We start from the raw sequence: 21,008 nt of genomic DNA on the forward strand, positions 1-21,008 counted from the left end.
ACAGCTTTCAGGGCTGCCACCTTCCGTGTGGGACAAGGAGCCGGACGTTTGCCTTTTCGGGAACAGGCTCTGCCGAGGATGCGCACCGTGAGATGTTCCTTCTCTGGGCAAGCACAGATCCCCAAACCTGTTGTGCCTGTGAATAGGCTGCAGGGGGAAGGTGAAGACCAGCAAGAGCTTTCAGGGCTGCCACCTTCCGTGTGGGACAAGGAGCCGGACGTTTGCCTTTTCGGGAACAGGCTCTGCCGAGGATGCGCACCATGAGAGATTGCGTCTTTGGGAAAGCAGAGATTCCCAGTGCGGTGGTGCCTGTGAATAGGCTGCAGGGGGAAGGTGAAGACCAGCAAGAGCTTTCAGGGCTGCCACCTTCCGTGTGGGACAAGGAGCCGGACGTTTGCCTTTTCGGGAACAGGCTCTCCCGTGGGTGAGCACCGTGAGATGTTCCTTCTCTGGGCAAGCACAGATCCCAAAACCTGTTGTGCCTGTGAATAGGCTGCAGGGGGAAGGTGAAGACCAGCAACAGCTTTCCGGGCTGCCACCTTCCGTGTGGGACAAGGAGCCGGACGTTTGCCTTTTCGGGAACAGGCTCTGCCGAGGATGCGCACCGTGAGAGATTGCGTCTTTGGGAAAGCAGAGATTCCCAGTGCGGTGGTGCCTGTGAATAGGCTGCAGGGGGAAGGTGAAGACCAGCAACAGCTTTCCGGGCTGCCACCTTCAGTGTGGGACTAGGAGCCGGACGTTTGCCTTTTCGGGAACAGGCTCTGCCGAGGATGCGCACCGTGAGAGATTGCGTCTTTGGGAAAGCAGAGATTCCCAGTGCGGTGGTGCCTGTGAATAGGCTGCAGGGGGAAGGTGAAGACCAGCAACAGCTTTCCGGGCTGCCACCTTCCGTGTGGGACAAGGAGCCGGACGTTTGCCTTTTCGGGAACAGGCTCTGCCGAGGATGCGCACCGTGAGATGTTCCTTCTCTGGGCAAGCACAGATCCCAAAACCTGTTGTGCCTGTGAATAGGCTGCAGGGGGAAGGTGAAGACCAGCAACAGCTTTCCGGGCTGCCACCTTCCGTGTGGGACAAGGAGCCGGACGTTTGCCTTTTCGGGAACAGGCTCTGCCGAGGATGCGCACCGTGAGATGTTCCTTCTCTGGGCATGCACAGATCCCAAAACCTGTTGTGCCTGTGAATAGGCTGCAGGGGGAAGGTGAAGACCAGCAACAGCTTTCCGGGCTGCCACCTTCCGTGTGGGACAAGGAGCCGGACGTTTGCCTTTTCGGGAACAGGCTCTGCCGAGGATGCGCACCATGAGATGTTCCTTCTCTGGGCAAGCACAGATCCCAAAACCTGTTGTGCCTGTGAATAGGCTGCAGGGGGAAGGTGAAGACCAGCAACAGCTTTCCGGGCTGCCACCTTCCGTGTGGGACAAGGAGCCGGATGTTTGCCTTTTCGGGAACAGGCTCTGCCGAGGATGCGCACCGTGAGATGTTCCTTCTCTGGGCAAGCACAGATCCCAAAACCTGTTGTGCCTGTGAATAGGCTGCAGGGGGAAATTGAAGACCAGCAACAGCTTTCCGGGCTGCCACCTTCCGTGTGGGACAAGGAGCCGGACGTTTGCCTTTTCGGGAACAGGCTCTGCCGAGGATGCGCACCGTGAGATGTTCCTTCTCTGGGCAAGCACAGATCCCAAAACCTGTTGTGCCTGTGAATAGGCTGCAGGGGGAAGGTGAAGACCAGCAACAGCTTTCCGGGCTGCCACCTTCCGTGTGGGACAAGGAGCCGGACGTTTGCCTTTTCGGGAACAGGCTCTGCCGAGGATGCGCACCATGAGAGATTGCGTCTTTGGGAAAGCAGAGATTCCCAGTGCGGTGGTGCCTGTGAATAGGCTGCAGGGGGAAGGTGAAGACCAGCAACAGCTTTCCGGGCTGCCACCTTCCGTGTGGGACAAGGAGCCGGACGTTTGCCTTTTCGGGAACAGGCTCTGCCGAGGATGCGCACCGTGAGAGATTGCGTCTTTGGGCAAGCACAGATCCCCACACCTGTTGTGCCTGTGAATAGGCTGCAGGGGGAAGGTGAAGACCAGCAACAGCTTTCAGGGCTGCCACCTTCCGTGTGGGACAAGGAGCCGGACGTTTGCCTTTTCGGGAACAGGCTCTGCCAAGGATGCGCACCATGAGAGATTGCATCTTTGGGAAAGCAGAGATTCCCAGTGCGGTGGTGCCTGTGAATAGGCTGCAGGGGGAAGGTGAAGACCAGCAAGAGCTTTCAGGGCTGCCACCTTCCGTGTGGGACAAGGAGCCGGACGTTTGCCTTTTCGGGAACAGGCTCTGCCGAGGATGCGCACCGTGAGATGTTCCTTCTCTGGGCAAGCACAGATCCCAAAACCTGTTGTGCCTGTGAATAGGCTGCAGGGGGAAGGTGAAGACCAGCAACAGCTTTCAGGGCTGCCACCTTCTGTGTGGGACAAGGAGCCGGACGTTTGCCTTTTCGGGAAAAGGCTCTGCCGTGGGTGCGCACCGTGAGATGTTCCTTCTCTGGGCAAGCACAGATCCCCAAACCTGTTGTGCCTGTGAATAGGCTGCAGGGGGAAGGTGAAGACCAGCAACAGCTTTCCGGGCTGCCCCCTTCCGTGTGGGACAAGGAGCCGGACGTTTGCCTTTTTGGGAACAGGCTCTGCTGAGGATGCGCACCGTGAGATGTTCCTTCTCTGGGCAAGCACAGATCCCAAAACCTGTTGTGCCTGTGAATAGGCTGCAGGGGGAAGGTGAAGACCAGCAACAGCTTTCCGGGCTGCCACCTTCCGTGTGGGACAAGGAGCCGGACGTTTGCCTTTTCGGGAACAGGCTCTGCCGAGGATGCGCACCGTGAGATGTTCCTTCTCTGGGCAAGCACAGATCCCCAAACCTGTTGTGCCTGTGAATAGGCTGCAGGGGGAAGGTGAAGACCAGCAACAGCTTTCCGGGCTGCCACCTTCCGTGTGGGACAAGGAGCCGGACGTTTGCCTTTTCGGGAACAGGCTCTGCCGAGGATGCGCACCGTGAGATGTTCCTTCTCTGGGCAAGCACAGATCCCAAAACCTGTTGTGCCTGTGAATAGGCTGCAGGGGGAAGGTGAAGACCAGCAACAGCTTTCAGGGCTGCCACCTTCCGTGTGGGACAAGGAGCCGGACGTTTGCCTTTTCGGGAACAGGCTCTGCCGAGGATGCGCGCCGTGAGATGTTCCTTCTCTGGGCAAGCACAGATCCCAAAACCTGTTGTGCCTGTGAATAGGCTGCAGGGGGAAGGTGAAGACCAGCAACAGCTTTCCGGGCTGCCACCTTCCGTGTGGGACAAGGAGCCGGACGTTTGCCTTTTCGGGAAAAGGCTCTGCCGTGGGTGCGCACCGTGAGATGTTCGTTCTCTGGGCAAGCACAGATCCCCAAACCTGTTGTGCCTGTGAATAGGCTGCAGGGGGAAGGTGAAGACCAGCAACAGCTTTCCGGGCTGCCACCTTCCGTGTGGGACAAGGAGCCGGACGTTTGCCTTTTCGGGAACAGGCTCTGCTGAGGATGCGCACCGTGAGATGTTCCTTCTCTGGGCAAGCACAGATCCCAAAACCTGTTGTGCCTGTGAATAGGCTGCAGGGGGAAGGTGAAGACCAGCAACAGCTTTCAGGGCTGCCACCTTCCGTGTGGGACAAGGAGCCGGACGTTTGCCTTTTCGGGAACAGGCTCTGCCGAGGATGCGCACCGTGAGATGTTCCTTCTCTGGGCAAGCACAGATCCCAAAACCTGTTGTGCCTGTGAATAGGCTGCAGGGGGAAGGTGAAGACCAGCAACAGCTTTCCGGGCTGCCACCTTCCGTGTGGGACAAGGAGCCGGACGTTTGCCTTTTCGGGAACAGGCTCTGCCGAGGATGCGCACCATGAGATGTTCCTTCTCTGGGCAAGCACAGATCCCCAAACCTGTTGTGCCTGTGAATAGGCTGCAGGGGGAAGGTGAAGACCAGCAACAGCTTTCCGGGCTGCCCCCTTCCGTGTGGGAAAAGGAGCCGGACGTTTGCCTTTTCGGGAACAGGCTCTGCCGAGGATGCGCACCATGAGAGATTGCGTCTTTGGGAAAGCAGAGATTCCCAGTGCGGTGGTGCCTGTGAATAGGCTGCAGGGGGAAGGTGAAGACCAGCAACAGCTTTCCGGGCTGCCACCTTCCGTGTGGGACAAGGAGCCGGACGTTTGCCTTTTCAGGAACAGGCTCTCCCGTGGGTGCGCACCGTGAGATGTTCCTTCTCTGGGCAAGCACAGATCCCAAAACCTGTTGTGCCTGTGAATAAGCTGCAGGGGGAAAGTGAAGACGAGCAACAGCTTTCCGGGCTGCCACCTTCCGTGTGGGACAAGGAGCCGGACGTTTGCCGTTTCGGGAACAGGCTCTGCCGAGGATGCGCACCGTGAGATGTTCCTTCTCTGGGCAAGCACAGATCCCAAAACCTGTTGTGCCTGTGAATAGGCTGCAGGGGGAAGGTGAAGACCAGCAACAGCTTTCAGGGCTGCCACCTTCCGTGTGGGACAAGGAGCCGGACGTTTGCCTTTTCGGGAACAGGCTCTGCCGAGGATGCGCACCGTGAGATGTTCCTTCTCTGGGCAAGCACAGATCCCAAAACCTGTTGTGCCTGTGAATAGGCTGCAGGGGGAAATTGAAGACCAGCAACAGCTTTCCGGGCTGCCACCTTCCGTGTGGGACAAGGAGCCGGACGTTTGCCTTTTCGGGAACAGGCTCTGCCGAGGATGCGCACCGTGAGATGTTCCTTCTCTGGGCAAGCACAGATCCCAAAACCTGTTGTGCCTGTGAATAGGCTGCAGGGGGAAGGTGAAGACCAGCAACAGCTTTCCGGGCTGCCACCTTCCGTGTGGGACAAGGAGCCGGACGTTTGCCTTTTCGGGAACAGGCTCTGCCGAGGATGCGCACCGCGAGAGATTGCGTCTTTGGGAAAGCAGAGATTCCCAGTGCGGTGGTGCCTGTGAATAGGCTGCAGGGGGAAGGTGAAGACCAGCAACAGCTTTCAGGGCTGCCACCTTCCGTGTGGGACAAGGAGCCGGACGTTTGCCTTTTTGGGAACAGTCTCTGCCGAGGATGCGCACCATGAGATGTTATTCTCTGGGCAAGCACAGATCCCAAAACCTGTTGTGCCTGTGAATAGGCTGCAGGGGGAAGGTGAAGACCAGCAACAGCTTTCAGGGCTGCCACCTTCCGTGTGGGACAAGGAGCCGGACGTTTGCCTTTTCGGGAACAGGCTCTGCCGTGGGTGCGCACCGTGAGATGTTCCTTCTCTGGGCAAGCACAGATCCCAAAACCTGTTGTGCCTGTGAATAGGCTGCAGGGGGAAGGTGAAGACCAGCAACAGCTTTCCGGGCTGCCACCTTCCGTGTGGGACAAGGAGCCGGACGTTTGCCTTTTCGGGAACAGGCTCTGCCGAGGATGCGCACCGTGAGAGATTGCGTCTTTGGGCAAGCACAGATCCCAAAACCTGTTGTGCCTGTGAATAGGCTGCAGGGGGAAGGTGAAGACCAGCAACAGCTTTCCGGGCTGCCACCTTCCGTGTGGGACAAGGAGCCGGACGTTTGCCTTTTCGGGAACACGCTCTGCCGAGGATGCGCACCGTGAGATGTTCCTTCTCTGGGCAAGCACAGATCCCAAAACCTGTTGTGCCTGTGAATAGGCTGCAGGGGGAAGGTGAAGACCAGCAACAGCTTTCCGGGCTGCCACCTTCCGTGTGGGACAAGGAGCCGGACGTTTGCCTTTTCGGGAACAGGCTCTGCCGAGGATGCGCACCGTGAGAGATTGCGTCTTTGGGCAAGCACAGATCCCAAAACCTGTTGTGCCTGTGAATAGGCTGCAGGGGGAAGGTGAAGACCAGCAACAGCTTTCAGGGCTGCCACCTTCCGTGTGGGACAAGGAGCCGGACGTTTGCCTTTTCGGGAACAGGCTCTGCCGAGGATGCGCACCGTGAGAGATTGCATCTTTGGGAAAGCAGAGATTCCCAGTGCGGTGGTGCCTGTGAATAGGCTGCAGGGGGAAGGTGAAGACCAGCAACAGCTTTCCGGGCTGCCACCTTCCGTGTGGGACAAGGAGCCGGACGTTTGCCTTTTCGGGAACAGGCTCTGCCAAGGATGCGCACCATGAGAGATTGCGTCTTTGGGAAAGCAGAGATTCCCAGTGCGGTGGTGCCTGTGAATAGGCTGCAGGGGGAAGGTGAAGACCAGCAAGAGCTTTCAGGGCTGCCACCTTCCGTGTGGGACAAGGAGCCGGACGTTTGCCTTTTCGGGAACAGGCTCTGCCGAGGATGCGCACCGTGAGATGTTCCTTCTCTGGGCAAGCACAGATCCCAAAACCTGTTGTGCCTGTGAATAGGCTGCAGGGGGAAGGTGAAGACCAGCAAGAGCTTTCAGGGCTGCCACCTTCCGTGTGGGACAAGGAGCCGGACGTTTGCCTTTTCGGGAACAGGCTCTGCCGAGGATGCGCGCCGTGAGATGTTCCTTCTCTGGGCAAGCACAGATCCCAAAACCTGTTGTGCCTGTGAATAGGCTGCAGGGGGAAGGTGAAGACCAGCAAGAGCTTTCCGGGCTGCCACCTTCCGTGTGGGACAAGGAGCCGGACGTTTGCCTTTTCGGGAACAGGCTCTGCCAAGGATGCGCACCATGAGAGATTGCGTCTTTGGGCAAGCACAGATCCCAAAACCTGTTGTGCCTGTGAATAGGCTGCAGGGGGAAGGTGAAGACCAGCAAGAGCTTTCCGGGCTGCCACCTTCCGTGTGGGACAAGGAGCCGGACGTTTGCCTTTTCGGGAACAGGCTCTGCCGAGGATGCGCACCGTGAGATGTTCCTTCTGTGGGCAAGCACAGATCCCAAAACCTGTTGTGCCTGTGAATAGGCTGCAGGGGGAAGGTGAAGACCAGCAACAGCTTTCCGGGCTGCCACCTTCCGTGTGGGACAAGGAGCCGGACGTTTGCCTTTTCGGGAACAGGCTCTGCCGAGGATGCGCACCGTGAGATGTTCCTTCTCTGGGCAAGCACAGATCCCAAAACCTGTTGTGCCTGTGAATAGGCTGCAGGGGGAAGGTGAAGACCAGCAACAGCTTTCCGGGCTGCCACCTTCCGTGTGGGACAAGGAGCCGGACGTTTGCCTTTTCGGGAACAGGCTCTGCCGAGGATGCGCACCGTGAGATGTTCCTTCTCTGGGCAAGCACAGATCCCAAAACCTGTTGTGCCTGTGACTAGGCTGCAGGGGGAAGGTGAAGACGAGCAACAGCTTTCCGGGCTGCCACCTTCCGTGTGGGACAAGGAGCCGGACGTTTGCCTTTTCGGGAACAGGCTCTGCCGAGGATGCGCACCGTGAGATGTTCCTTCTCTGGGCAAGCACAGATCCCCAAACCTGTTGTGCCTGTGAATAGGCTGCAGGGGGAAGGTGAAGACCAGCAACAGCTTTCCGGGCTGCCACCTTCCGTGTGGGACAAGGAGCCGGACGTTTGCCTTTTCGGGAACAGGCTCTGCCGAGGATGCGCACCATGAGATGTTCCTTCTCTGGGCAAGCACAGATCCCAAAACCTGTTGTGCCTGTGAATAGGCTGCAGGGGGAAGGTGAAGACCAGCAACAGCTTTCCGGGCTGCCACCTTCCGTGTGGGACAAGGAGCCGGACGTTTGCCTTTTCGGGAACAGGCTCTGCCGAGGATGCGCACCGTGAGATGTTCCTTCTCTGGGCAAGCACAGATCCCCAAACCTGTTGTGCCTGTGAATAGGCTGCAGGGGGAAGGTGAAGACCAGCAACAGCTTTCCGGGCTGCCACCTTCCGTGTGGGACAAGGAGCCGGACGTTTGCCTTTTCGGGAACAGGCTCTGCCGAGGATGCGCACCGTGAGATGTTCCTTCTCTGGGCAAGCACAGATCCCAAAACCTGTTGTGCCTGTGAATAGGCTGCAGGGGGAAGGTGAAGACCAGCAAGAGCTTTCCGGGCTGCCACCTTCCGTGTGGGACAAGGAGCCGGACGTTTGCCTTTTCGGGAACAGGCTCTGCCGAGGATGCGCACCGTGAGATGTTCCTTCTCTGGGCAAGCACAGATCCCCAAACCTGTTGTGCCTGTGAATAGGCTGCAGGGGGAAGGTGAAGACCAGCAACAGCTTTCCGGGCTGCCACCTTCCGTGTGGGACAAGGAGCCGGACGTTTGCCTTTTCGGGAACAGGCTCTGCCGAGGATGCGCACCGTGAGATGTTCCTTCTCTGGGCAAGCAGAGATCCCAAAACCTGTTGTGCCTGTGAATAGGCTGCAGGGGGAAGGTGAAGACCAGCAACAGCTTTCCGGGCTGCCACCTTCCGTGTGGGACAAGGAGCCGGATGTTTGCCTTTTCGGGAACAGGCTCTGCCGAGGATGCGCACCGTGAGATGTTCCTTCTCTGGGCAAGCACAGATCCCCAAACCTGTTGTGCCTGTGAATAGGCTGCAGGGGGAAGGTGAAGACCAGCAACAGCTTTCCGGGCTGCCACCTTCCGTGTGGGACAAGGAGCCGGACGTTTGCCTTTTCGGGAACAGGCTCTGCCGAGGATGCGCACCGTGAGATGTTCCTTCTCTGGGCAAGCACAGATCCCCAAACCTGTTGTGCCTGTGAATAGGCTGCAGGGGGAAGGTGAAGACCAGCAACAGCTTTCCGGGCTGCCACCTTCCGTGTGGGACAAGGAGCTGGACGTTTGCCTTTTCGGGAACAGGCTCTGCCGAGGATGCGCACCGTGAGAGATTGCGTCTTTGGGAAAGCAGAGATTCCCAGTGCGGTTGTGCCTGTGAATAGGCTGCAGGGGGAAGGTGAAGACCAGCAACAGCTTTCAGGTCTGCCACCTTCCGTGTGGGACAAGGAGCCGGACGTTTGCCTTTTCGGGAACAGGCTCTGCCGAGGATGCGCACCGTGAGATGTTCCTTCTCTGGGCAAGCACAGATCCCCAAACCTGTTGTGCCTGTGAATAGGCTGCAGGGGGAAGGTGAAGACCAGCAAGAGCTTTCAGGGCTGCCACCTTCCGTGTGGGACAAGGAGCCGGACGTTTGCCTTTTCGGGAACAGGCTCTGCCGAGGATGCGCACCGTGAGATGTTCCTTCTCTGGGCAAGCACAGATCCCAAAACCTGTTGTGCCTGTGAATAGGCTGCAGGGGGAAGGTGAAGACCAGCAACAGCTTTCCGGGCTGCCACCTTCCGTGTGGGACAAGGAGCCGGACGTTTGCCTTTTCGGGAACAGGCTCTGCCGAGGATGCGCACCGTGAGATGTTCCTTCTCTGGGCAAGCACAGATCCCCAAACCAGTTGTGCCTGTGAATAGGCTGCAGGGGGAAGGTGAAGACCAGCAACAGCTTTCAGGGCTGCCACCTTCCGTGTGGGAAAAGGAGCCGGACATTTGCCTTTTCGGGAACAGGCTCTGCCGAGGATGCGCACCGCGAGAGATTGCGTCTTTTGGAAAGCAGAGATCCCAAAACCTGTTGTGCCTGTGAATAGGCTGCAGGGGGAAGGTGAAGACCAGCAACAGCTTTCCGGGCTGCCACCTTCCGTGTGGGACAAGGAGCCGGACGTTTGCCTTTTCGGGAACAGGCTCTGCCGAGGATGCGCACCGTGAGATGTTCCTTCTCTGGGCAAGCACAGATCCCCAAACCTGTTGTGCCTGTGAATAGGCTGCAGGGGGAAGGTGAAGACCAGCAACAGCTTTCCGGGCTGCCACCTTCCGTGTGGGACAAGGAGCCGGACGTTTGCCTTTTCGGGAACAGGCTCTGCCGAGGATGCGCACCGTGAGATGTTCCTTCTCTGGGCAAGCACAGATCCCAAAACCTGTTGTGCCTGTGACTAGGCTGCAGGGGGAAGGTGAAGACCAGCAACAGCTTTCAGGGCTGCCACCTTCCGTGTGGGACAAGGAGCCGGACGTTTGCCTTTTCGGGAACAGGCTCTGCCGAGGATGCGCACCGTGAGATGTTCCTTCTCTGGGCATGCACAGATCCCAAAACCTGTTGTGCCTGTGAATAGGCTGCAGGGGGAAGGTGAAGACCAGCAACAGCTTTCCGGGCTGCCACCTTCCGTGTGGGACAAGGAGCCGGACGTTTGCCTTTTCGGGAACAGGCTCTGCCGAGGATGCGCACCGTGAGATGTTCCTTCTCTGGGCAAGCACAGATCCCCAAACCTGTTGTGCCTGTGAATAGGCTGCAGGGGGAAGGTGAAGACCAGCAACAGCTTTCCGGGCTGCCACCTTCCGTGTGGGACAAGGAGCCGGACGTTTGCCTTTTTGGGAACAGGCTCTGCCGAGGATGCGCACCGCGAGAGATTGCGTCTTTGGGAAAGCAGAGATCCCAAAACCTGTTGTGCCTGTGAATAGGCTGCAGGGGGAAGGTGAAGACCAGCAACAGCTTTCCGGGCTGCCACCTTCCGTGTGGGACAAGGAGCCGGACGTTTGCCTTTTTGGGAACAGGCTCTGCCGAGGATGCGCACCGTGAGATGTTCCTTCTCTGGGCATGCACAGATCCCAAAACCTGTTGTGCCTGTGAATAGGCTGCAGGGGGAAGGTGAAGACCAGCAACAGCTTTCCGGGCTGCCACCTTCCGTGTGGGACAAGGAGCCGGACGTTTGCCTTTTCGGGAACAGGCTCTGCCGAGGATGCGCACCGTGAGATGTTCCTTCTGTGGGCAAGCACAGATCCCAAAACCTGTTGTGCCTGTGAATAGGCTGCAGGGGGAAGGTGAAGACCAGCAACAGCTTTCCGGGCTGCCACCTTCCGTGTGGGACAAGGAGCCGGACGTTTGCCTTTTCGGGAACAGGCTCTGCCGAGGATGCGCACCGTGAGATGTTCCTTCTCTGCGCAAGCACAGATCCCAAAACCTGTTGTGCCTGTGAATAGGCTGCAGGGGGAAGGTGAAGACCAGCAACAGCTTTCCGGGCTGCCACCTTCCGTGTGGGACAAGGAGCCGGACGTTTGCCTTTTCGGGAACAGGCTCTGCCGAGGATGCGCACCGTGAGATGTTCCTTCTCTGGGCAAGCACAGATCCCAAAACCTGTTGTGCCTGTGAATAGGCTGCAGGGGGAAGGTGAAGACCAGCAACAGCTTTCCGGGCTGCCACCTTCCGTGTGGGACAAGGAGCCGGACGTTTGCCTTTTCGGGAACAGGCTCTGCCGAGGATGCGCACCGTGAGATGTTCCTTCTCTGGGCAAGCACAGATCCCAAAACCTGTTGTGCCTGTGAATAGGCTGCAGGGGGAAGGTGAAGACCAGCAACAGCTTTCAGGGCTGCCACCTTCCGTGTGGGACAAGGAGCCGGACATTTGCCTTTTCGGGAACAGGCTCTGCCGAGGATGCGCACCGTGAGAGATTGCGTCTTTGGGAAAGCAGAGATTCCCAGTGCGGTGGTGCCTGTGAATAGGCTGCAGGGGGAAGGTGAAGACCAGCAACAGCTTTCCGGGCTGCCACCTTCCGTGTGGGACAAGGAGCCGGACGTTTGCCTTTTCGGGAACAGGCTCTGCCGAGGATGCGCACCGCGAGAGATTGCGTCTTTGGGAAAGCAGAGATCCCAAAACCTGTTGTGCCTGTGAATAGGCTGCAGGGGGAAGGTGAAGACCAGCAACAGCTTTCCGGGCTGCCACCTTCCGTGTGGGACAAGGAGCCGGACGTTTGCCTTTTCGGGAACAGGCTCTGCCGAGGATGCGCACCGTGAGATGTTCCTTCTCTGGGCAAGCACAGATCCCCAAACCTGTTGTGCCTGTGAATAGGCTGCAGGGGGAAGGTGAAGACCAGCAAGAGCTTTCCGGGCTTCCACCTTCCGTGTGGGACAAGGAGCCGGACGTTTGCCTTTTCGGGAACAGGCTCTGCCGAGGATGCGCACCGTGAGATGTTCCTTCTCTGGGCAAGCACAGATCCCCAAACCTGTTGTGCCTGTGAATAGGCTGCAGGGGGAAGGTGAAGACCAGCAAGAGCTTTCCGGGCTGCCACCTTCCGTGTGGGACAAGGAGCCGGACGTTTGCCTTTTCGGGAACAGGCTCTGCCGAGGATGCGCACCGTGAGAGATTGCGTCTTTGGGCAAGCACAGATCCCAAAACCTGTTGTGCCTGTGAATAGGCTGCAGGGGGAAGGTGAAGACCAGCAACAGCTTTCCGGGCTGCCACCTTCCGTGTGGGACAAGGAGCCGGACGTTTGCCTTTTCGGGAACAGGCTCTGCCGAGGATGCGCACCGTGAGATGTTCCTTCTCTGGGCAAGCACAGATCCCCAAACCTGTTGTGCCTGTGAATAGGCTGCAGGGGGAAGGTGAAGACCAGCAACAGCTTTCCGGGCTGCCACCTTCCGTGTGGGACAAGGAGCCGGACGTTTGCCTTTTCGGGAACAGGCTCTGCCGAGGATGCGCACCGTGAGATGTTCCTTCTCTGGGCAAGCACAGATCCCCAAACCTGTTGTGCCTGTGAATAGGCTGCAGGGGGAAGGTGAAGACCAGCAAGAGCTTTCCGGGCTGCCACCTTCCGTGTGGGACAAGGAGCCGGACGTTTGCCTTTTCGGGAACAGGCTCTGCCGAGGATGCGCACCGTGAGAGATTGCGTCTTTGGGAAAGCAGAGATTCCCAGTGCGGTTGTGCCTGTGAATAGGCTGCAGGGGGAAGGTGAAGACCAGCAACAGCTTTCAGGGCTGCCACCTTCCGTGTGGGACAAGGAGCCGGACGTTTGCCTTTTTGGGAACAGGCTCTGCCGAGGATGCGCACCGCGAGAGATTGCGTCTTTGGGAAAGCAGAGATCCCAAAACCTGTTGTGCCTGTGAATAGGCTGCAGGGGGAAGGTGAAGACCAGCAAGAGCTTTCCGGGCTGCCACCTTCCGTGTGGGACAAGGAGCCGGACGTTTGCCTTTTCGGGAACAGGCTCTGCCGAGGATGCGCACCGTGAGATGTTCCTTCTCTGGGCATGCACAGATCCCAAAACCTGTTGTGCCTGTGAATAGGCTGCAGGGGGAAGGTGAAGACCAGCAACAGCTTTCCGGGCTGCCACCTTCCGTGTGGGACAAGGAGCCGGACGTTTGCCTTTTCGGGAACAGGCTCTGCCGAGGATGCGCACCGTGAGATGTTCCTTCTGTGGGCAAGCACAGATCCCAAAACCTGTTGTGCCTGTGAATAGGCTGCAGGGGGAAGGTGAAGACCAGCAACAGCTTTCCGGGCTGCCACCTTCCGTGTGGGACAAGGAGCCGGACGTTTGCCTTTTCGGGAACAGGCTCTGCCGAGGATGCGCACCGTGAGATGTTCCTTCTCTGGGCAAGCACAGATCCCCAAACCTGTTGTGCCTGTGAATAGGCTGCAGGGGGAAGGTGAAGACCAGCAAGAGCTTTCCGGGCTGCCACCTTCCGTGTGGGACAAGGAGCCGGACGTTTGCCTTTTCGGGAACAGGCTCTGCCGAGGATGCGCACCGTGAGATGTTCCTTCTCTGGGCAAGCACAGATCCCAAAACCTGTTGTGCCTGTGAATAGGCTGCAGGGGGAAGGTGAAGACCAGCAAGAGCTTTCCGGGCTGCCACCTTCCGTGTGGGACAAGGAGCCGGACGTTTGCCTTTTCGGGAACAGGCTCTGCCGAGGATGCGCACCGTGAGATGTTCCTTCTCTGGGCAAGCACAGATCCCCAAACCTGTTGTGCCTGTGAATAGGCTGCAGGGGGAAGGTGAAGACCAGCAACAGCTTTCCGGGCTGCCACCTTCCGTGTGGGACAAGGAGCCGGACGTTTGCCTTTTCGGGAACAGGCTCTGCCGAGGATGCGCACCGTGAGAGATCGCGTCTTTGGGAAAGCAGAGATTCCCAGTGCGGTGGTGCCTGTGAATAGGCTGCAGGGGGAAGGTGAAGACCAGCAACAGCTTTCCGGGCTGCCACCTTCCGTGTGGGACAAGGAGCCGGACGTTTGCCTTTTCGGGAACAGGCTCTGCCGAGGATGCGCACCGCGAGAGATTGCGTCTTTGGGAAAGCAGAGATCCCAAAACCTGTTGTGCCTGTGAATAGGCTGCAGGGGGAAGGTGAAGACGAGCAACAGCTTTCCGGGCTGCCACCTTCCGTGTGGGACAAGGAGCCGGACGTTTGCCTTTTCGGGAACAGGCTCTGCCGAGGATGCGCACCGTGAGATGTTCCTTCTCTGGGCAAGCACAGATCCCAAAACCTGTTGTGCCTGTGAATAGGCTGCAGGGGGAAGGTGAAGACCAGCAACAGCTTTCCGGGCTGCCACCTTCCGTGTGGGACAAGGAGCCGGACGTTTGCCTTTTCGGGAACAGGCTCTGCCGAGGATGCGCACCGTGAGATGTTCCTTCTCTGGGCAAGCACAGATCCCCAAACCTGTTGTGCCTGTGAATAGGCTGCAGGGGGAAGGTGAAGACCAGCAACAGCTTTCCGGGCTGCCACCTTCCGTGTGGGACAAGGAGCCGGACGTTTGCCTTTTCGGGAACAGGCTCTGCCAAGGATGCGCACCGTGAGATGTTCCTTCTCTGGGCAAGCACAGATCCCAAAACCTGTTGTGCCTGTGAATAGGCTGCAGGGGGAAGGTGAAGACCAGCAACAGCTTTCCGGGCTGCCACCTTCCGTGTGGGACAAGGAGCCGGATGTTTGCCTTTTCGGGAACAGGCTCTGCCGAGGATGCGCACCGTGAGATGTTCCTTCTCTGGGCAAGCACAGATCCCCAAACCAGTTGTGCCTGTGAATAGGCTGCAGGGGGAAGGTGAAGACCAGCAAGAGCTTTCCGGGCTGCCACCTTCCGTGTGGGACAAGGAGCCGGACGTTTGCCTTTTCGGGAACAGGCTCTGCCGAGGATGCGCACCGTGAGATGTTCCTTCTCTGGGCAAGCACAGATCCCCAAACCTGTTGTGCCTGTGAATAGGCTGCAGGGGGAAGGTGAAGACCAGCAACAGCTTTCCGGGCTGCCACCTTCCGTGTGGGACAAGGAGCCGGACGTTTGCCTTTTCGGGAACAGGCTCTGCCGAGGATGCGCACCGTGAGAGATTGCGTCTTTGGGAAAGCAGAGATTCCCAGTGCGGTTGTGCCTGTGAATAGGCTGCAGGGGGAAGGTGAAGACCAGCAACAGCTTTCCGGGCTGCCACCTTCCGTGTGGGACAAGGAGCCGGACGTTTGCCTTTTCGGGAACAGGCTCTCCCGTGGGTGCGCACCGTGAGATGTTCCTTCTCTGGGCAAGCACAGATCCCAAAACCTGTTGTGCCTGTGAATAGGCTGCAGGGGGAAGGTGAAGACCAGCAAGAGCTTTCCGGGCTGCCACCTTCCGTGTGGGACAAGGAGCCGGACGTTTGCCTTTTCGGGAACAGGCTCTGCCGAGGATGCGCACCGTGAGATGTTCCTTCTCTGGGCAAGCACAGATCCCCAAACCTGTTGTGCCTGTGAATAGGCTGCAGGGGGAAGGTGAAGACCAGCAACAGCTTTCCGGGCTGCCACCTTCCGTGTGGGACAAGGAGCCGGACGTTTGCCTTTTCGGGAACAGGCTCTGCCGAGGATGCGCACCGTGAGATGTTCCTTCTCTGGGCAAGCACAGATCCCCAAACCAGTTGTGCCTGTGAATAGGCTGCAGGGGGAAGGTGAAGACCAGCAACAGCTTTCAGGGCTGCCACCTTCCGTGTGGGAAAAGGAGCCGGACATTTGCCTTTTCGGGAACAGGCTCTGCCAAGGATGCGCACCGCGAGAGATTGCGTCTTTGGGAAAGCAGAGATCCCAAACCCTGTTGTGCCTGTGAATAGGCTGCAGGGGGAAGGTGAAGACCAGCAACAGCTTTCCGGGCTGCCACCTTCCGTGTGGGACAAGGAGCCGGACGTTTGCCTTTTCGGGAACAGGCTCTGCCGAGGATGCGCACCGTGAGATGTTCCTTCTCTGGGCAAGCAGAGATCCCAAACCCTGTTGTGCCTGTGAATAGGCTGCAGGGGGAAGGTGAAGACCAGCAACAGCTTTCAGGGCTGCCACCTTCCGTGTGGGACAAGGAGCCGGACGTTTGCCTTTTCGGGAACAGGCTCTGCCGAGGATGCGCACCGTGAGATGTTCCTTCTCTGGGCAAGCACAGATCCCAAAACCTGTTGTGCCTGTGAATAGGCTGCAGGGGGAAGGTGAAAGACCAGCAACAGCTTTCCGGGCTGCCACCATCCGTGTGGGACAAGGAGCCGGACGTTTGCCTTTTCGGGAACAGGCTCTGCCGAGGATGCGCACCGTGAGAGATTGCGTCTTTGGGAAAGCAGAGATTCCCAGTGCGGTGGCGCCTGTGAATAGGCTGCAGGGGGAAGGTGAAGACCAGCAACAGCTTTCCGGGCTGCCACCTTCCGTGTGGGACAAGGAGCCGGACGTTTGCCTATTCGGGAACAGGCTCTGCCGAGGATGCGCACCGTGAGAGATTGCGTCTTTGGGAAAGCAGAGATCCCAAAACCTGTTGTGCCTGTGAATAGGCTGCAGGGGGAAGGTGAAGACCAGCAACAGCTTTCCGGGCTGCCACCTTCCGTGTGGGACAAGGAGCCGGACGTTTGCCTTTTCGGGAACAGGCTCTGCCGAGGATGCGCACCGTGAGATGTTCCTTCTCTGGGCAAGCACAGATCCCAAAACCTGTTGTGCCTGTGAATAGGCTGCAGGGGGAAGGTGAAGACCAGCAACAGCTTTCCGGGCTGCCACCTTCCGTGTGGGACAAGGAGCCGGACGTTTGCCTTTTCGGGAACAGGCTCTGCCGAGGATGCGCACCGTGAGATGTTCCTTCTCTGGGCAAGCACAGATCCCAAAACCTGTTGTGCCTGTGAATAGGCTGCAGGGGGAAGGTGAAGACCAGCAACAGCTTTCCGGGCTGCCACCTTCCGTGTGGGACAAGGAGCCGGACGTTTGCCTTTTCGGGAACAGGCTCTGCCGAGGATGCGCACCGTGAGATGTTCCTTCTCTGGGCAAGCACAGATCCCCAAACCTGTTGTGCCTGTGAATAGGCTGCAGGGGGAAGGTGAAGACCAGCAAGAGCTTTCAGGGCTGCCACCTTCCGTGTGGGACAAGGAGCCGGACGTTTGCCTTTTCGGGAACAGGCTCTGCCGAGGATGCGCACCGTGAGATGTTCCTTCTCTGGGCAAGCACAGATCCCCAAACCTGTTGTGCCTGTGAATAGGCTGCAGGGGGAAGGTGAAGACCAGCAACAGCTTTCAGGGCTGCCACCTTCCGTGTGGGACAAGGAGCCGGACGTTTGCCTTTTTGGGAACAGGCTCTGCCGAGGATGTGCACCGCGAGAGATTGCGTCTTTGGGAAAGCAGAGATCCCAAAACCTGTTGTGCCTGTGAATAGGCTGCAGGGGGAAGGTGAAGACCAGCAACAGCTTTCCGGGCTGCCACCTTCCGTGTGGGACAAGGAGCCGGACGTTTGCCTTTTCGGGAACAGGCTCTGCCGAGGATGCGCACCGTGAGATGTTCCTTCTCTGGGCATGCACAGATCCCAAAACCTGTTGTGCCTGTGAATAGGCTGCAGGGGGAAGGTGAAGACCAGCAACAGCTTTCCGGGCTGCCACCTTCCGTGTGGGACAAGGAGCCGGACGTTTGCCTTTTCGGGAACAGGCTCTGCCGAGGATGCGCACCGTGAGATGTTCCTTCTGTGGGCAAGCACAGATCCCCAAACCTGTTGTGCCTGTGAATAGGCTGCAGGGGGAAGGTGAAGACCAGCAACAGCTTTCCGGGCTGCCACCTTCCGTGTGGGACAAGGAGCCGGACGTTTGCCTTTTCGGGAACAGGCTCTGCCGAGGATGCGCACCGTGAGATGTTCCTTCTCTGGGCAAGCACAGATCCCCAAACCTGTTGTGCCTGTGACTAGGCTGCAGGGGGAAGGTGAAGACCAGCACCAGCTTTCCGGGCTGCCACCTTCCGTGTGGGACAAGGAGCCGGACGTTTGCCTTTTCGGGAACAGGCTCTGCCGAGGATGCGCACCGCGAGAGATTGCGTCTTTGGGAAAGCAGAGATCCCAAAACCTGTTGTGCCTGTGAATAGGCTGCAGGGGGAAGGTGAAGACCAGCAACAGCTTTCCGGGCTGCCACCTTCCGTGTGGGACAAGGAGCCGGACGTTTGCCTTTTCGGGAACAGGCTCTGCCGAGGATGCGCACCGTGAGATGTTCCTTCTCTGGGCAAGCACAGATCCCCAAACCTGTTGTGCCTGTGAATAGGCTGCAGGGGGAAGGTGAAGACCAGCAAGAGCTTTCCGGGCTGCCACCTTCCGTGTGGGACAAGGAGCCGGACGTTTGCCTTTTCGGGAACAGGCTCTGCCGAGGATGCGCACCGTGAGAGATTGCGTCTTTGGGAAAGCAGAGATTCCCAGTGCGGTGGTGCCTGTGAATAGGCTGCAGGGGGAAGGTGAAGACCAGCAACAGCTTTCCGGGCTGCCACCTTCCGTGTGGGACAAGGAGCCGGACGTTTGCCTTTTCGGGAACAGGCTCTGCCGAGGATGCGCACAGCGAGAGATTGCGTCTTTGGGAAAGCAGAGATCCCAAAACCTGTTGTGCCTGTGAATAGGCTGCAGGGGGAAGGTGAAGACCAGCAACAGCTTTCCGGGCTGCCACCTTCCGTGTGGGACAAGGAGCCGGACGTTTGCCTTTTCGGGAACAGGCTCTGCCGAGGATGCGCACCGTGAGATGTTCCTTCTCTGGGCATGCACAGATCCCAAAACCTGTTGTGCCTGTGAATAGGCTGCAGGGGGAAGGTGAAGACCAGCAACAGCTTTCCGGGCTGCCACCTTCCGTGTGGGACAAGGAGCCGGACGTTTGCCTTTTCGGGAACAGGCTCTGCCGAGCATGCGCACCGTGAGATGTTCCTTCTCTGGGCAAGCAGAGATCCCAAAACCTGTTGTGCCTGTGAATAGGCTGCAGGGGGAAGGTGAAGACCAGCAACAGCTTTCCGGGCTGCCACCTTCCGTGTGGGACAAGGAGCCGGACGTTTGCCTTTTCGGGAACAGGCTCTGCCGAGGATGCGCACCGTGAGATGTTCCTTCTCTGGGCAAGCACAGATCCCCAAACCTGTTGTGCCTGTGAATAGGCTGCAGGGGGAAGGTGAAGACCAGCAACAGCTTTCCGGGCTGCCACCTTCCGTGTGGGACAAGGAGCCGGACGTTTGCCTTTTCGGGAACAGGCTCTGCCGAGGATGCGCACCGTGAGAGATTGCGTCTTTGGGAAAGCAGAGATTCCCAGTGCGGTGGTGCCTGTGAATAGGCTGCAGGGGGAAGGTGAAGACCAGCAAGAGCTTTCCGGGCTGCCACCTTCCGTGTGGGACAAGGAGCCGGACGTTTGCCTTTTCGGGAACAGGCTCTGCCGAGGATGCGCACCGTGAGATGTTCCTTCTCTGGGCAAGCACAGATCCCAAAACCTGTTGTGCCTGTGAACAGGCTGCAGGGGGAAGGTGAAGACCAGCAACAGCTTTCCGGGCTGCCACCTTCCGTGTGGGACAAGGAGCCGGACGTTTGCCTTTTCGGGAACAGGCTCTGCCGAGGATGCGCACCGTGAGATGTTCCTTCTCTGCGCAAGCACAGATCCCAAAACCTGTTGTGCCTGTGAATAGGCTGCAGGGGGAAGGTGAAGACCAGCAACAGCTTTCCGGGCTGCCACCTTCCGTGTGGGACAAGGAGCCGGACGTTTGCCTTTTCGGGAACAGGCTCTGCCGAGGATGCGCACCGCGAGAGATTGCGTCTTTGGGAAAGCAGAGAACCCAAAACCTGTTGTGCCTGTGAATAGGCTGCAGGGGGAAGGTGAAGACCAGCAACAGCTTTCCGGGCTGCCACCTTCCGTGTGGGACAAGGAGCCGGACGTTTGCCTTTTCGGGAACAGGCTCTGCCGAGGATGCGCACCGTGAGATGTTCCTTCTCTGGGCAAGCACAGATCCCAAAACCTGTTGTGCCTGTGAATAGGCTGCAGGGGGAAGGTGAAGACCAGCAACAGCTTTCCGGGCTGCCACCTTCCGTGTGGGACAAGGAGCCGGACGTTTGCCTTTTCGGGAACAGGCTCTGCCGAGGATGCGCACCGTGAGATGTTCCTTCTCTGGGCAAGCACAGATCCCCAAACCTGTTGTGCCTGTGAATAGGCTGCAGGGGGAAGGTGAAGACCAGCAACAGCTTTCCGGGCTGCCACCTTCCGTGTGGGACAAGGAGCCGGACGTTTGCCTTTTCGGGAACAGGCTCTGCCGAGGATGCGCACCGTGAGATGTTCCTTCTCTGGGCATGCACAGATCCCAAAACCTGTTGTGCCTGTGAATAGGCTGCAGGGGGAAGGTGAAGACCAGCAACAGCTTTCCGGGCTGCCACCTTCCGTGTGGGACAAGGAGCCGGACGTTTGCCTTTTCGGGAACAGGCTCTGCCGAGGATGCGCACCGTGAGATGTTCCTTCTCTGGGCAAGCACAGATCCCAAAACCTGTTGTGCCTGTGAATAGGCTGCAGGGGGAAGGTGAAGACCAGCAACAGCTTTCCGGGCTGCCACCTTCCGTGTGGGACAAGGAGCCGGACGTTTGCCTTTTCGGGAACAGGCTCTGCCGAGGATGCGCACCGTGAGATGTTCCTTCTCTGGGCAAGCACAGATCCCCAAACCTGTTGTGCCTGTGAATAGGCTGCAGGGGGAAGGTGAAGACCAGCAACAGCTTTCCGGGCTGCCACCTTCCGTGTGGGACAAGGAGCCGGACGTTTGCCTTTTCGGGAACAGGCTCTGCCGAGGATGCGCACCGTGAGATGTTCCTTCTCTGGGCAAGCACAGATCCCAAAACCTGTTGTGCCTGTGAATAGGCTGCAGGGGGAAGGTGAAAGACCAGCAACAGCTTTCCGGGCTGCCACCTTCCGTGTGGGACAAGGAGCCGGACGTTTGCCTTTTCGGGAACAGGCTCTGCCGAGGATGCGCACCGTGAGATGTTCCTTCTCTGGGCAAGCACAGATCCCAAAACCTGTTGTGCCTGTGAATAGGCTGCAGGGGGAAGGTGAAGACCAGCAAGAGCTTTCAGGGCTGCCACCTTCCGTGTGGGACAAGGAGCCGGACGTTTGCCTTTTCGGGAACAGGCTCTGCC

Source organism: Haliaeetus albicilla, unplaced genomic scaffold (genome assembly GCF_947461875.1).
Source record: "Haliaeetus albicilla unplaced genomic scaffold, bHalAlb1.1 scaffold_34, whole genome shotgun sequence".
NCBI lineage: Eukaryota > Metazoa > Chordata > Aves > Accipitriformes > Accipitridae > Haliaeetus > Haliaeetus albicilla.